Below are 14791 nucleotides of genomic sequence, written 5' to 3'. Positions count from 1 at the left end.
ATGCCAGGACTTATACATATGTCCCATGTGCTATATACATGTATACATACATACAAGTATATATACATATATGCAGTTTATGCAAAAGTTTTAACACCCACGGTCTTATTTTCTCTAAAAAAATCTACAAAATATGGTTTTTGACCAGAGGCTTCCAAAGTTTTGCATACAACTGTAACAAAACCTTCTTTGACTTTCATTTCTGTCATTTGTCAATTTTTTTCCATAACTTGAAAACGGCAGCTGCTGTTTACGCTGTGTCAAAAATTCATGACAAATGGACCAATGGACATGATCAAAAATGACTACAGTCATCTAATAATCATGATACATTAACTTACACTGAAGGTAAAGAATGTTTTTCCTTCTCTTTTAAAGTAAAAACATTCACTTGAAGGGTGGGAGAATGTAACGAGACTTTTTACCAAGTGACTCTGGGTCATGTCTATCGGTCCACTCATCAGGAAAAAAGGGAAACATAAACCTACATATACCTATATGCATGTATGTGTTTCTGATATATATATGAATATTTGTCCATATTCAAACATATACACACCGACACAATATACATACATACATACATACATAATGCAAATATGTATGATACATATATATATGTTTATGTGTGTATACCTATTTGGAATAGTATTATGTATGTAAGCAATTATTCATAATAAGAATTTTCTAAACCTAAACATAATCCAAACCTTCACCTCAGCAACAGAAAAGAAATGGTTTTGCCCTTTACAAATTTATAAACACACACTGACAGCCACCCACAACAACACGTACACAACCATACTCCAACACATACCTGATACGCAATACATATCACAATATTTAATTTATCTGGTGTTTGATAGCAATGAGAACAAAGGCTTTTTATGTTTTACCTAGTGTACTGCACTAAATTCAGTCAAACAGCACTAATAATGTTTACTTTGTAATGAAATATGCAATTGGTCGGTGCTCTTTAAACACAGACAACATCCACAATATGCCCAGAAAGCTTAATTGGGATGTAATTTATGATGACAATGATAAACAGTGCTCCTATTTAGATTTTTTTGCAGCTTTTCAAGAAGCTGAATGATGATTGTGAAAGCTGTAGAACATTGAGAATGAAGTTATACTAAAATTAACATCCAGAATGCCTCATTTTTGTGAGTTGGTGATCAGATCTTGAGGCAGGTAACTTGTCAATGAACTACTATAAACGGATGAATACAGAATATTACTTAGTAGCAAATCATTTTTTGCTATTTACGAAAAACATAAATGTACTGAAATACCTTGTGGTGTCTAGCTAATAGTAGAGGAGCACCAATAACAAATGTTTACAGCCAATTTCGAATTCTGTACAGGCAAATTAGCGGAAGAGGTTAATTTGATTAATGTTTTCTAGTCCGTCAGGCAAAAAATTGTTATAGTTGTGGTTTTTTGCACATTTTCAAGTGGCCTACACCTAGACTCATGTCTAAACTCAAGTGAGCTCATGCCCAGCATGCACAGACACAGACAAAAACACCTTTACCCAGCGTCTAATGAAAAATGAGGGGTAAAGAACAATACAGGCCTAAAAAAGAAAGAAAAGAAATGATCACTGTGCACTTCATCAGTCAGTCAAAATGGAGGTTTGGTCAAGAGAGAGAAGCAGCCGGCTGTCGCCATCACAATATTTTCTCCCTCTGCACACGCATCTTACGCTTACACACGTTTTCTCTCTGACCACAGATGGCCGCCGCGCCGTGGCGACACAATTTCCATTTTCTGACAGACTGAATTATCATTTGTCCGCTTTCTTTTCTGATTATGTGCTGGACAGCAAAATTTGAGGGGCTGCACAATGCAAATGTTTTTTTTTTCCATTTTTTTCCCTCCTCAATCTGACACCATGACAGCGTAACTGGCCATCACACAAGGACAGAGTGAAGAGAGCAATGTAGCGTCCGGAGGATATGAATTTCTGATCAGTAGCAGTAGCAAGCAGGCTGCTGTTACTGTTTGGGCTTTACTGTAATCCTATTGGACAGAGCACTCTGATGAAGACTACAGGACTCAGAGCCCCCACAACGGTGACAGCTAACAATTGCAGGCGTCTGACCATAATTTAAAACCGTGCACGCCAAGCGCGCCGGCCACAACAACAAGCGGCAATTTGACTGCCGGAGTGGCTATGCAGATTATTCTAACCTGCCTTACCCTTTCCAAGCCCTTTCTCTTTTGCTATTTGTGTTATTTAAATTACCACTCTGTCAAACACGCCCGTATGAACGCGTGATGTGCTGTTTAACACCAAAACACCTCGTAATGCACTCCACCCCTCCTTGTAATTCACAAAAACTTAAACATCTTGAAACCGCCTGCAGCTTATAGTAGAGGTGCCTCATCACAAATTTTTTAATTTTACATTTTTATTTTTTCACAAATTCCAATTTTCTCCATGCAAATTGGCTGATGGGCACTGTTTTTGGGATTATATTTAGCAGACTTCTTAACCTTTTAAATGGCCAGGACCTACCAGCCGATCACAAGTTTTACCATACACCTCTAAAAGAATAACTCAGCCAGTTTTTATTGTAGTCCATGTTGCTACTGAATAATAAGGCTTAGTATGTAATAAGCCTAGGATTTTAAGGTGTTAATACCCAAAGCTCACACTGTGGGCGGTAAGTGAACACATTAAACACACTAGCACTAACGTTATTTGCTTGGTAACAGTAGTTGCAGGCCCAAGTAGCATGTTATATTACACATTTTAACATTCTAAGTTAAATTACTAGCTTTAAATTATGTGAGTCAAAAGCAAGAAGCAACTGGTTGTTGCCTCTAAAGTAAAAGGCAACAGGCTATATAGCACAATGAATCATGCATAAATACGCTACGACATTGGTACAGGTGTGGCAGCAGCATTCAAAAGCAGCACAAATGCACTTGTTTATGTTACAAAATTGCAATAAAGATCAGCCAAAACAAAATAATACATTGACTGACAGCAGATTTAGAGCAAAAGTCAGATTCTGATTTTGGCCGATTCTGACTGTGCATCCCTAGTTTACAGCGTTTCAGTTTACATTGTAACAGCGATTCATAAAATAACATCAACCATTAATATAAGAAGTGAATCCAAATTTTTAAACGATAGTGTATATTTGCTTTACATTCTCAGCCCATGCTTTTTTGACATTTGCTGTTTCAACGTAAATGACAAAGCCATGGAAAAAGTTGACACATTTTCAATAAATTCATAACGCAAAAAAACATCTTCTCTGCTACTTACAAACACAAACGTGGTATGGATTTAGAATCAACACTTTCAATAAAATATCTCCATTGTAATGATCTAATGAGAGAAATAATTATTAACAAATGATATGCCTTTGTCATCGGCAACAATAAATGTGACCTCTAACTAAAGTCAGTATGGATCTGGAAAAGATGTCGTTTAAAGCAAACTATAGTGCCGAGCCCTTCTCAATCGTTTCAGCACTGGAGTCCAACACATAAAAATCACGACGGGCTATGTGACATAGGTAGGAGAGGCTACAGTAGCTGTGGGACTTGCTGAGTACACACCAGTTGGCCGAGGATATCAGCGGCTGTTAGCCCAAGGCAGACACAGCACATTCTTATAAAGGTCATGAATCTGGGCCATGTGGTCGCATGACCAAACGAACTTTGTAAATGTTATTGTACATGATGACCCGTGCAAAGTGAGGTGCTCTCAGAGCCACAGCTGGAGCTAATGCAGCCACAATGACGACAAGCTGTGGACATTAATGCCTGCCTTAAAGAACATCTATGCTATTAAAAATAAAGGTTGCTGAGTGATGATGGCTTAGAAAAAAAAACTTTCATAGATTTAGCTATTAGATATTAGAACCTGAATAGGTTTACATATTATGGAGGTTCTTCAAAAGGTAAAACGGTTCTTTACACATCTCATTTAGATAAATGTTTTGTCAAAGAACCATACACTTGAAGAGAACATGGTTCTACAGAGAACCAAAAGTGCTTCTTCTATGGCATCACTCCAAAGAAACCTTTTTGACACCTTTTTTATTAACACTGTAGGTCATCCTGGCTGAGGTGAAAGAGCAAGACCCAAAACCAGTATACGCACTATTTTCTTTTTTTCACTCCAGCTAATGAAAATTCAGATTAAGTTTGCTACAGGGAGGCAAAGTTTTATTGCCTTATGTAATGAAGTACATTGTACAGTTTATAAAGTTTGGCCAGGATGAAAGGAAGACAATCTTGTATCAATTTAAAGACACCAGATAGCCTACATTATACAAACCTGAACATATATAACAGCTGCCAGGGCTGAGCCACTGAACAGTGCAAAACTTTAACAGAAAGAGTTATGAGAGCCCTATTTATTTCAAAACATCTGCCATTGAAATGATAAGAGTAAATCAGTCCAGCCAAGAATCAAAATGGATTACAACAAAATGAAACATTTGGGGACAGTTTTCCAGAGTCAGATTAAGTCTAAGCCTAGACTAAGCGATGCTGATTCACCACTGATTCAAACTGCAATTTAGTCCAATACTAGGCCCAATCCATGTCTGGGAAAACAGCCCTTTGTATTGTTTTATTACACAATTCTATAACCTAAGGATAGCCCTGGATAACCATTTTACACTGAAGTCCCTGTAGTTACTGAACAATAAACCTTAATATGTAATAAGTCAGATTTTAAGGGGTTAATACTTAAGTAACAATGTTGCGCTTTATTCAATTTTCAGCATCAAGCGTTAAAAATAGTTTTATGAAAGTTTTTTTGCATTAATTTGTTCTATATTGAAAAGGTTTTTTTCTGACCAAAAAACAATCATTTGCATATCTTTCTCTAAATGAATTCTGTAAATCACGCCATTTTCAAAAGATACCTAACTTTTCCAAGCCAACATACCTTGGGTAACTTATGGTAAGATGACATCTCGTATTACCTGAAGAATGAAATCAAAAAGCACTTTGTCTTTGAAACTCATCCATATTTTGCTCATGACCCAGACTCTAAAAACATTTAAATACCTAAAAGGCCTGTGATACTAATGATAGCAAAGTGATGCTCTAGTGCAGTTAAATTCAGCAGTAACTAACACTTACACCATTCATTCATATCCATGTTGTTATATCGATAAATATCTAGACATACAAGTTATGGTCATGTCATTGCCTTAAATTTTATATCTAACCTTTTACTCCCACACACCACTAAAAAAATCTGTAATATGAATGTAGTATTATAGCTGAGATCACTATATGTGCAATTCTGAGCTCACAGAAAATACATAAGAACTTGACTGGTTACATGAAAGTCTTCCTCAAACGTTTCTCTGAATCACCTTCAGTCAATCAAAGTGAACTCAATGCATGCACCATATGAATAAACATTGCAATTAACAGGGGCACAATTCCACCTTTCCTTGTGACCTATGCAATGTAGGTGAAAGGATGGAGGAAAGGACAGATAGCGCTCTTTTCGTTTCCGGAATTCAAGGAATTCAAGGCTCTTAAGATGGCTACCGCTCGAGTGCTCCCTAGTCGCAGAGCACATTAAAGAACATCCCTTGCTGCATTTGGCCATTTGAATGAAACACTTCTTATAAGTAAAAAGTTTGAATCTTAAATAGATTAATCTTTCAGCGTCCGCCCTGCTAACAGTAGCCCATATGCAGTGACCTGCGTCTTAATGTACACTGTGAACTTGAGAGTGTGAAGGTTTTGTGTGGGTTCCTCGCGGTGGCAAGTCATCCACAGAGACGAAGTAATGAACGAAGCGTGCGGCCGTGGATCCTGTGCTATAAAGGATATTGTGGAGGGTGATACAGTTGAAAGGCATGAATACGAGGTGCTGGGGGGGGCAGTCAAATCAGCACAGTTTGCTGGAGTGAATTAATTCACCTGAGTAGTGTGAAGGCGAGAAGCTCTGAATATTAACAGGGCTCTTATTGTAATTGCATGATTAAAGTTATTCCTGGACTCCAAATAAAACCATTATTTCTGTATTTTTACACTCCATTTTAATCAAAACGTTGGGTGACATATTTATATATTTATGCCTTTGTTGCTCATCAGCTCGTTGAGGTGGAGAAGAGGTTAGTAACTTGTCACGTTGGCAGGAAGCAGGTAGGGTGATGTCACTCTGATAGAGGACCGACAACGGCGGCCAATCAAAACCCGTCTTTCGTCTCAGCGGAACCCACATAAGCATGGGAGTGGGTGATTTACAATATGGAAAAGAATTGCTCCACATCGGAAGCAATATTAAAGGAGGTTAAGGAAATGAGATTAAGGAGCAGGCCGCACTGGTGCATGGGTGCAAGCCCCGGGCCTGCGGATGGGCAGACGCATTAGACTGATGAAAGTGAGGCCACTGATCAGAGTTTGGAGATGAACACTTGTTAAAAAAAAAGAGTTGCAGAAAGAAAAAAAAAAATCAAGAAAGCGAGAGATGACAACATCTGTGGTGTAATGAAAGCGCATTGTGCTGGGCCAGATTGTATGGAGGCACCTAATCAGATCCTGGACAGTGGGAAGGGGTGCTGGTGTCATTTGGTGAAGCTCTTTCCACTATTGTCATGATGGAGCAGCCTTCAGTCTGAGGCCCGTGCTGGATGATGAGTGTCTCACACGTGAGGGGTTATACGAAGTTCATGTGAACGAATGAAGTCCATTTCCGAAGAGTGCGATGAGAGAGGAATACAGCCACTGTTTTCAATTTACAGCTCAGGCAGAGGAACGCGTGTCTGGGAAAGAAAGGGAGGGGAAAAGGAAAAAAAAAGCAGCCAACCAACAGAGTTTCCTGCAGAGGTGGCCTGCAACCCACCGAAGAATGTGCTGGGATCTTCACCAGAATGTGCCAAGATGAATTGTGGCTTCAGGCTCAGTTTCAGATGCATTAGTCAAATTTTGCGGGCAGAACTTTCCTTAACCCTTCAAAGCTGAGAGTCATTACTTTTGTTTTGTCGAACGTAATTACGTAATTGCATATTTAATAACCTAGTGAGTTACATAATGAATTACATTTACATTCAATTTACATTCTGTATTAGTTGGAGTCAACAAATTCAACTTTTTACGTTTGTTTCAATGTCAAGAAATGGCAAAACACTGTATCTTCATTCTGTAAAACAAGACCGCACACACATCTACAACTTTTCATTAATTTCAAATTATTCAACCCCTTAAAATCCCAGGCTTATTACATACTAAAGCTTATTCTTCAGTAACCACAGGAACACAAACTGGTTGAGCTATTCTTAGGTTATACAATTGAGTAATAAAACTTCGGGCCCGCCAGGAGGCCCTGGCTATTTAAAGCGTTGAGCAACAGTTTTGCCAAGAAAAGACAAAAGCAAAGCAAAAAGGCCTTGAACATTGTTTTAAGTACATATGCTCATGAATTCTGGCAATTTCTTATGCCAAAAACAGTAGTTCAAGCAGTTTAGTAGTTGTTACTAAGCAACCAGTGATTATCATGATGATATGTTTAGAGTAAAACAAGAAGACACACTGTAAACTGTTCTTATGAAGCAACAAAAGTTACCTGAGTTCTAACAGCACTCTTTTGGAGAATCTTCAGTCTGCTAAACATGGGTGAGCGAGCGACAAGCCAGGTGCTTTGCATCTAAAAACAGAACATGAAACAGAACATCTTCTATTCATGAAGAGAAATGTGCTATCAACTGAAAAAATTTGAATGCTTAAAAGGTCTACAAGTGAAGAGCAATTAATAAAAAAGTACAACCGTCTTTTGTTGTCATCTACAAAGCTTTAAGGCTGGACTCATTTGTGCAGTTTGTATAAACATCTCGGTGAATGTCGAACACATTTCCCTTCCCAAATCGCAACGCTGGCAGTTCTGGGTAAGACCACTTTTCGGAGACCCGTTCTTATTTATTTGCTGATTTGAGACATGAGCCAAGGCCGGGTCACTCTGCAGCCTCCTCGCAGCTCGGCCCATCCCAACACGGCAGCGCCTCAAATTACCACAGGCATCCATGCAGCCAAGTCTAAAATAACCAATATCACCTCATTATCCTCTAGGTGAGAAGAAATATGATTGGTGGCAAATTAAGCTGTTACATCTCCACCGTGCTGAAATATGGAGCGCAAATAAATACGGTTGGGGGGGCTGGAGGGGAGTTACGGCAGGGTTTGACTTTATCAGGAGACATGCTGGGCTCCAATCTCCCACTGCCAGGTGGGTTATTTACCTCCTGAGCACACACTGCAGCACCGAGGCAGTGAGGGACTATCTGTCCCAGACACACGCCTGACAGTATGCCGCGCTGAATACACAAATGCATTTAAAAAGTCTGCTTGCATTCTCCCAGACACAAGACATGCACTGCGATTCTTAGAGTGCAAAATGCAACATGCATCTGAATATTGAATTAGCATCACTGCTCATTTCAATGGACAGACAGGAGGCCTAACACTTGGTATGAATGGGACACCTTCTATGATCAAGGACGTATTACAAGGGTTTGTTTTGAGGCATCTGTGTGCAGGGAGGTGGCCAACTTCACAGTTTAGAAATATCCCATGCACTTTACATACAACTATATTCTAACTATACATGGGTTGCAATGAAAACATCAAACACAATCAAAACATCATAGATAGAGCAATTGAGCTATCCAGCCTCCATCCACTAGTGCATTAACATTTGTTGTGAGGGTGGACAAGCTTTAGGGAACACGTATGTGTACTTATGAATTTGGAGTAGTACCAACAACAAACATTAAGTCTGCAGTTCAAAAACTGCTATGTTACTGAGCTGGACAACAAATTTCTAGGGGTTTCACACTGCAGCGTTTTGGGAGGCTGATTTGGGCTGGAGTTGCTAAGCAACAAAAGGGTCACAGCTGTCAGTCAGTCACTGTCAGTCAGCTTTGCTAGCTTTTCAATATGTAAAAGCAGAAAATTTAACTACTGTTATTAATGCTGTGGTCGACTGAAGCTCCTAACTCGCCACATTTCCCACCTCCGACTAGGAAAAATCAAAGAATACGGCCCCTCACCTGGGAATTCCTATATGGAAAGACAGGATGGTGCTCTCAACTTCTGAGTTCAGCGTATGATGTCAAATGAGCATGGCTGCTCACACAGTCAGTAGTAATAAAGAACCAGTTCTCTACCCTTACATAAAATTTGCTTCAGATCAGTCAACACAATGACACAGCAGTAGGTTAAACTATGTATTAATGTTAAAGTTATCACTTTAGTTGGCCAGTTTCTTGCTAGCAATCCTCGCTTTAATGGAGGCGTACATGCCTTTTCACCACTTTGTAGCTTGAACGTCTGAGACTGAAATTAAGTTATTCCAAGCTCCGACTTCCGACTTCCAGGTTGAACGCAGTATAATTAGCAAATGTGGTGCTGCTAGCAAATACAAGCTAAACTACAAAATACAGGGTGTCCCAAAAAAATTGACATCATTTCGTAATAACACAGCCAATTCTCCCTCAAATGATCTCAAATTTTGAGAAAATGTGTAAAAACTAACCAAGTTTAATTTTTTATGTTTTTTTTCAGGTTGAAGAATGGCGTTCACTAGAAATGAAAAGGCATTTTGTGTGTTAGAATATGCTCGAACACAGTCAAACAAGAGTGTGCAGCGTGCATTTTCGAGAAAATTCAATAAAAATGCTCCAACTGGAAAGCAGATTTGGACATGGCACAAAAAATTCAAAGAGGAAGGCTGTCTGTGCAGGACAAAGGGATCTGGATGACCACCAGTATCGGAAGATATTACATTTGTGAAGCTTTGTGAAGTCGGTTATAAAATCTACATCCCTCTGAATTTCTTGTTCGAATTTTGATAAATCTTGTATTGTTCATCATGAAGCCTATTTAATTTACTTTGCCAGGACATGTAGTTACTCAAGTATTCACATCTCAAATGATGTCAATTTTTTGGGACACCCTGCATGTTGCTTCATTATAGCTGTCACTAAAGGCCCACCCTACCTTTAATCTGACTGGTCAAAACAGAAAAAACACTAGGAACACAGGCTACGTGAGCCCATTGAGCGGAACTTCAAACACATAAAACGCGAAGTGCCTAGTGCACAAAAACAGTGTGTGACATGTGGCTGAACCATTGAAAACAACTGGAAATAACTGTCTGTCCACAAAAACGCAATGTGTTTTTCTTTGAATAATTAAACGCATTAAAAGTGCATTATTCAAATAAATAATTTTTTTTGAATAATGCAAATTATTACATTTTTACAGGATACAGGATTTTTGCCAATATCGCAACAGTTGAAATGAAAGAACGCCTCATCAATCTCAGCTCTAAATTTTTTAAATTCTGACCTTACAATCAAGCATTCCAAAAAAAGCAAACACAGGCCGCACTCCATCCCCTGGCCTTCTTTACCAGGAAGATGGGAGGTGTATTATTCCACATGGACTAACACTAATCTAGATGTCCTCTGCAAATGCTATTTATCAGCAGCTGTAATGAGACATCTATTATTCCACCATGGCGGAAGCTAATGGGCTTAAATCCATTTGCAGCAACTGCATAGGACAAAAATGCATGCAGGGGTGCAATTTTAAGGTGTGTGAAACTATTGGCAATCGGTTTCCCTCATTTCCTGCAAGCGCCTGTAGAGCGTTTTTGCGCCGGTGTCCCGCAGAGACTAACATATCAGCCTGGACAGCAGGAGTCGCCATCATTTTCTTTTTGATTAACAGTTCTATCACTAAACATGATGGAATAGGAGCGAAAGCAAATTACTCCACATTAAATAACTTGCAAAACTTTTGCCTGGTTTCTTCAGCATGCTCTCACTAAACTGACAAGGCTCGGGGGCAGAGTTTATTTTGGCAGTTCATTAGACGGACAGAATGGCAAATAATTCACATTTAATTCGCAATCCAACTCCGATATAAATGGGGTAAAAAACACACCAGGCCTAATTATTTAGCTCACAAATTAGAGGAGAGCTCTTTTGGCACATATGAAAAAAGCCACCAAACCCGAGTTATTAATTTCATATTACTATTTATGTGTATGCTCATAATCATTTAAATTTCTGAAACATTTCCTTTAGCAGAGGGTGATTTTCTACACTTGACTTCCTGTTATAATCAAGGTCTTTCTAACCTGATAACTGAAGGTCACGCCTCAGTGAATAATTCAGTAAGGCACTGAAACTGTGGCAGCATAGAGAGCACTAATCTTATATTGGAGCAGTAAAGGATATTAAGGAACAATTGCAAAAAGTGACACATCTAATAGAAAAAGATTACTCTGCGCTACACCAATTTGATTTGAATTGAATACATTTTACAAGTGCTTTCTCCTGTCCCCGTCTGGACATAATGCAAGAATGCGGGGTGTCAGCGAAGGCCAAGCGTGTTCCCTCCCCTCCTCTAGCCCGGCTCTTTCTTCAAAACCTCACTTTGTATAAAACAAGTCAAAGGAAATGTGGTGGTCTAGAGAGAGAACCCCAGATTCCATGCCCTTTTTTAAAACGGCCCTACCTTTTTCTTTTCCAAAGCCGCAGAGGTTTAATCAGGAAAGACATGCGACCAGTGGAAAAAAAGCCCTAGACGTCATTCAAAGGAACAGAACAGGTAGTGAATGCCCCTGTGGCTTGGGAAAAAAGTTACATGTACCTTTGCCAACAGCAAAAATTCTGTTGATCTAGTAGGGAGACGGTGGAGAATTATGAGTAAATTGTGTGGGTGAAAAACGATGGGGCATAATCTTTACCCTTAATCTCTCATTGAATGGCAAGCTGGTCGCCTGCCCGACAGACGCCATTAATTTTAAACTGTAGCCCACTTTCATTACCAGGAGTGGCCTATGCGTGTGGGGCTGTCTTTGCCTGAGTCTCCTTTGTTCAAAGGCTTTAGCTACAGAGAAGGTGGACTCCTTTTGACAACATAAACCTTCCAGAATACCACATCTTATTTAAACTGGCTCAGTTAACCAAAAGCATGGCTAGAGAGCAAGGTCGATATGAACTATTATCAAGAAGCTTCTTTTAACTAATCTTCTCTGGAAAACTACAACAAAGGAACAACAAAGTTGGGGTGCTACCAAGGCTGACGGGGGCGCCATGAGGTTACTGGCACAGAGATTCACTTTTACATGCAATAGCATAACAAAAGATCAAGAGAGATTTGTGAAGACCACTGGTTCAAATTCCCAGCCAACAGAGAGAATAACCCAAATGGCACTGCTACTGTGAGTCTCTACTGACACCTGGTGGCACCACCACAGAACAGCAAAAGCTAGAGATCCATCTGATCCTTCCTGTGTAAAAAAGCACAATGAATTAAAAACTGAACAGAGCATTCAGCACAATTTAGTATTCACACTACAAGACACCAATGTTATGTGAAGAACACAAAATTCAAAAACTTCCACTTCGAAGAAGACAACCAAAACATCATTTTAGTCCACAAAAATCAGAAAAAAAAACAGATTACCATTCTCTCAAATATAAAATCAGCCATGGCGCTTGTGGATAAAGCCATCAACAAGCAGCAGAGGGTGTTTTAAATGGTGGCACTCAGGCGAATACAATTTCTAGAGCCTGACGTGCAATACAGAAGGAAGGAAAAATTCTCCTTATTCAACTTGCAGATCATATGGATTACAATCACTTTGAACATCCTCACAGTCATGAATGTCAAGGTGCGGAGGGTGTTGAATTTCCCTGTGCACAAAAGGAAAAGAATGGATATGCTTTTTCTACCCACTCCACTCTGCTCAGAGGAGGCTTACAGAGGCTTAATACCACGCCGTCACACAAAGCTGAATGCTTGAAATGAGATGTGTGCCTCGAATACTAAGATAATGGTTTGTGTACCAATAAGAGCACGCGGCATTGTGTGGTTGTTCATTAAGGATCACTGGATGCTCAGCTCTCTCCCATGTCAAGCTTTGCAGTTTAACCCCACGCAAGCCACTACTCCATTACGGAGTTGATTGGAGGGGTTTGCTGTGTTTATTTTACCTCTGTTCCGTCTCCATTTAGACTTCCTGGCAGCTCTCCCGCAGTATAATAGCCGGGTGCAGCTGACTCCGTCGCATTCACATCCAGCGATATGAGATTGTTTCCTGCAAAAAAACATCTGAAAAGTGGTATGCACCAAAGCTAAATACAGTTTCCATAAATGCTGAGCCGCTGCCAATGCAGATCTGGCCTGTTCATAATACTTGTATTTCACCTAGGAAAGTATTGGCTTTTTGATGGGTGATAAAATGAGTTCTGTTACAGTTCTCTCAGGACCTGCTGTCAGCGTGATGAAACAAACTACAGATTTCACTATAGCTATTATTTCTGATCCCAAAGCATCTCAGGCATGGAATATTTATCAAAAAAGAAACCTGTTCTTATGCTGATGATGTATTCTTTGTGGCCTCTTCCTCTAATTAAGTTCAACCTGTTAAACACAGGATGGGCAATATCGCAAATGTTACTGTTATTGTGATAAATTATGTCATGATGCACTTTTCTAAGTATATCATAAGCTTCATCAGTATGTAGGAAACATACAGTTGTGTATAACACTGAATAACTGCATGTTTTATAAAAAAGATTTAAACCATTTGAGAGACTGTAAACAACAACAACCAGTGAATTGTAACTGTAGTAAATATACAGTAGTACAATTCTGCGTAATTCAATTGTAAGATGTAAAAAAAATGAAATGGTGCATTGTAGAGAAATTACTGACAATGGTGATGGCAGGAACCAAGGGTCACAATGCCTACATTGCAAATATAGCCATTTAGACCAGTGAACCTACATTTGTTTTCCAAGTTTCTATACATAACATTGATAACGTTAAAATAGTGGTAAAGCTGAAACAATACATTTTCTTTAAGCTCACTTTTGCCTTACACTTTTAAAAAGCAATAGTTCTTCAAGGGCTCTTTAGTAAAGAAAAAGATTTTATATAGAACCGTGAACACTCAAAGAACCCTTTGCATGATTAAAGGGTTCTTTACATTGCTAAATGGTTCTTCAGATTGATGGAGAATGTGCTGTAGATGGTTTTATATAGATCCTTTTTGATAAGGGTTCTATATAGCACCAAAAAGCGTTCTTCTATTGTTACGATGTCAAGCCTGTAACAATAGAAGAACGCTTTCTGGTGCTATATAGAATGTATAGAACACATGCTCCATCAATCTGAGGAACACTTTCATGATGCAAAGAACCCTTTAATCATGCAAAGGATTCCTTGAGTGTTCATGGCTTTATATGGAACCATTTTCTTTACTAAAGGACCCTTGAAGAACCATCTTTTTTAAGTGTGTACAATGTGTTGCATGTACCTCTCTGCCATGAATGGATTTTAAAAAATATGTTTTAGGCCAAAACCTAAACTGTACTCATTTTCTGTGAGGTGTCTTTTAGAGGCATTAAACTCTTTGGATGTCTGGTTCCTATCCCCACCACTGTGAACAGTTCTGACTCAGTACATTTCTCTATAATGGCTCATTTCATGTCAAACTCTTGCGAATTTTCTAAAAATCTTACTCATTTAATTTTGCAGAAATGTAAAAAAATCCATTTTAAATATTTTTAAACAGCATACTGTTTTCCACATCTTCCTTTTTTTAAAATCAGACAGTGCTGTTTTGTTGGTGCATGTTGTCTAAACAAAATGTAATACATATTGTGTATGATGAAAATGTTGCTTTACTGGACCTAACTAGGCCACGCAAGTGTCATATTTGTTAGTTATTCCTATGTGTCATACGCTCACTGAGCACTTTATTATCAACACTATACTA

This window comes from Colossoma macropomum, unplaced genomic scaffold (genome assembly GCF_904425465.1).
Source record: "Colossoma macropomum unplaced genomic scaffold, Colossoma_macropomum, whole genome shotgun sequence".
NCBI classification, from domain to species: Eukaryota; Metazoa; Chordata; class Actinopteri; order Characiformes; family Serrasalmidae; genus Colossoma; species Colossoma macropomum.
This window is presented reverse-complemented; position numbering follows the sequence as displayed.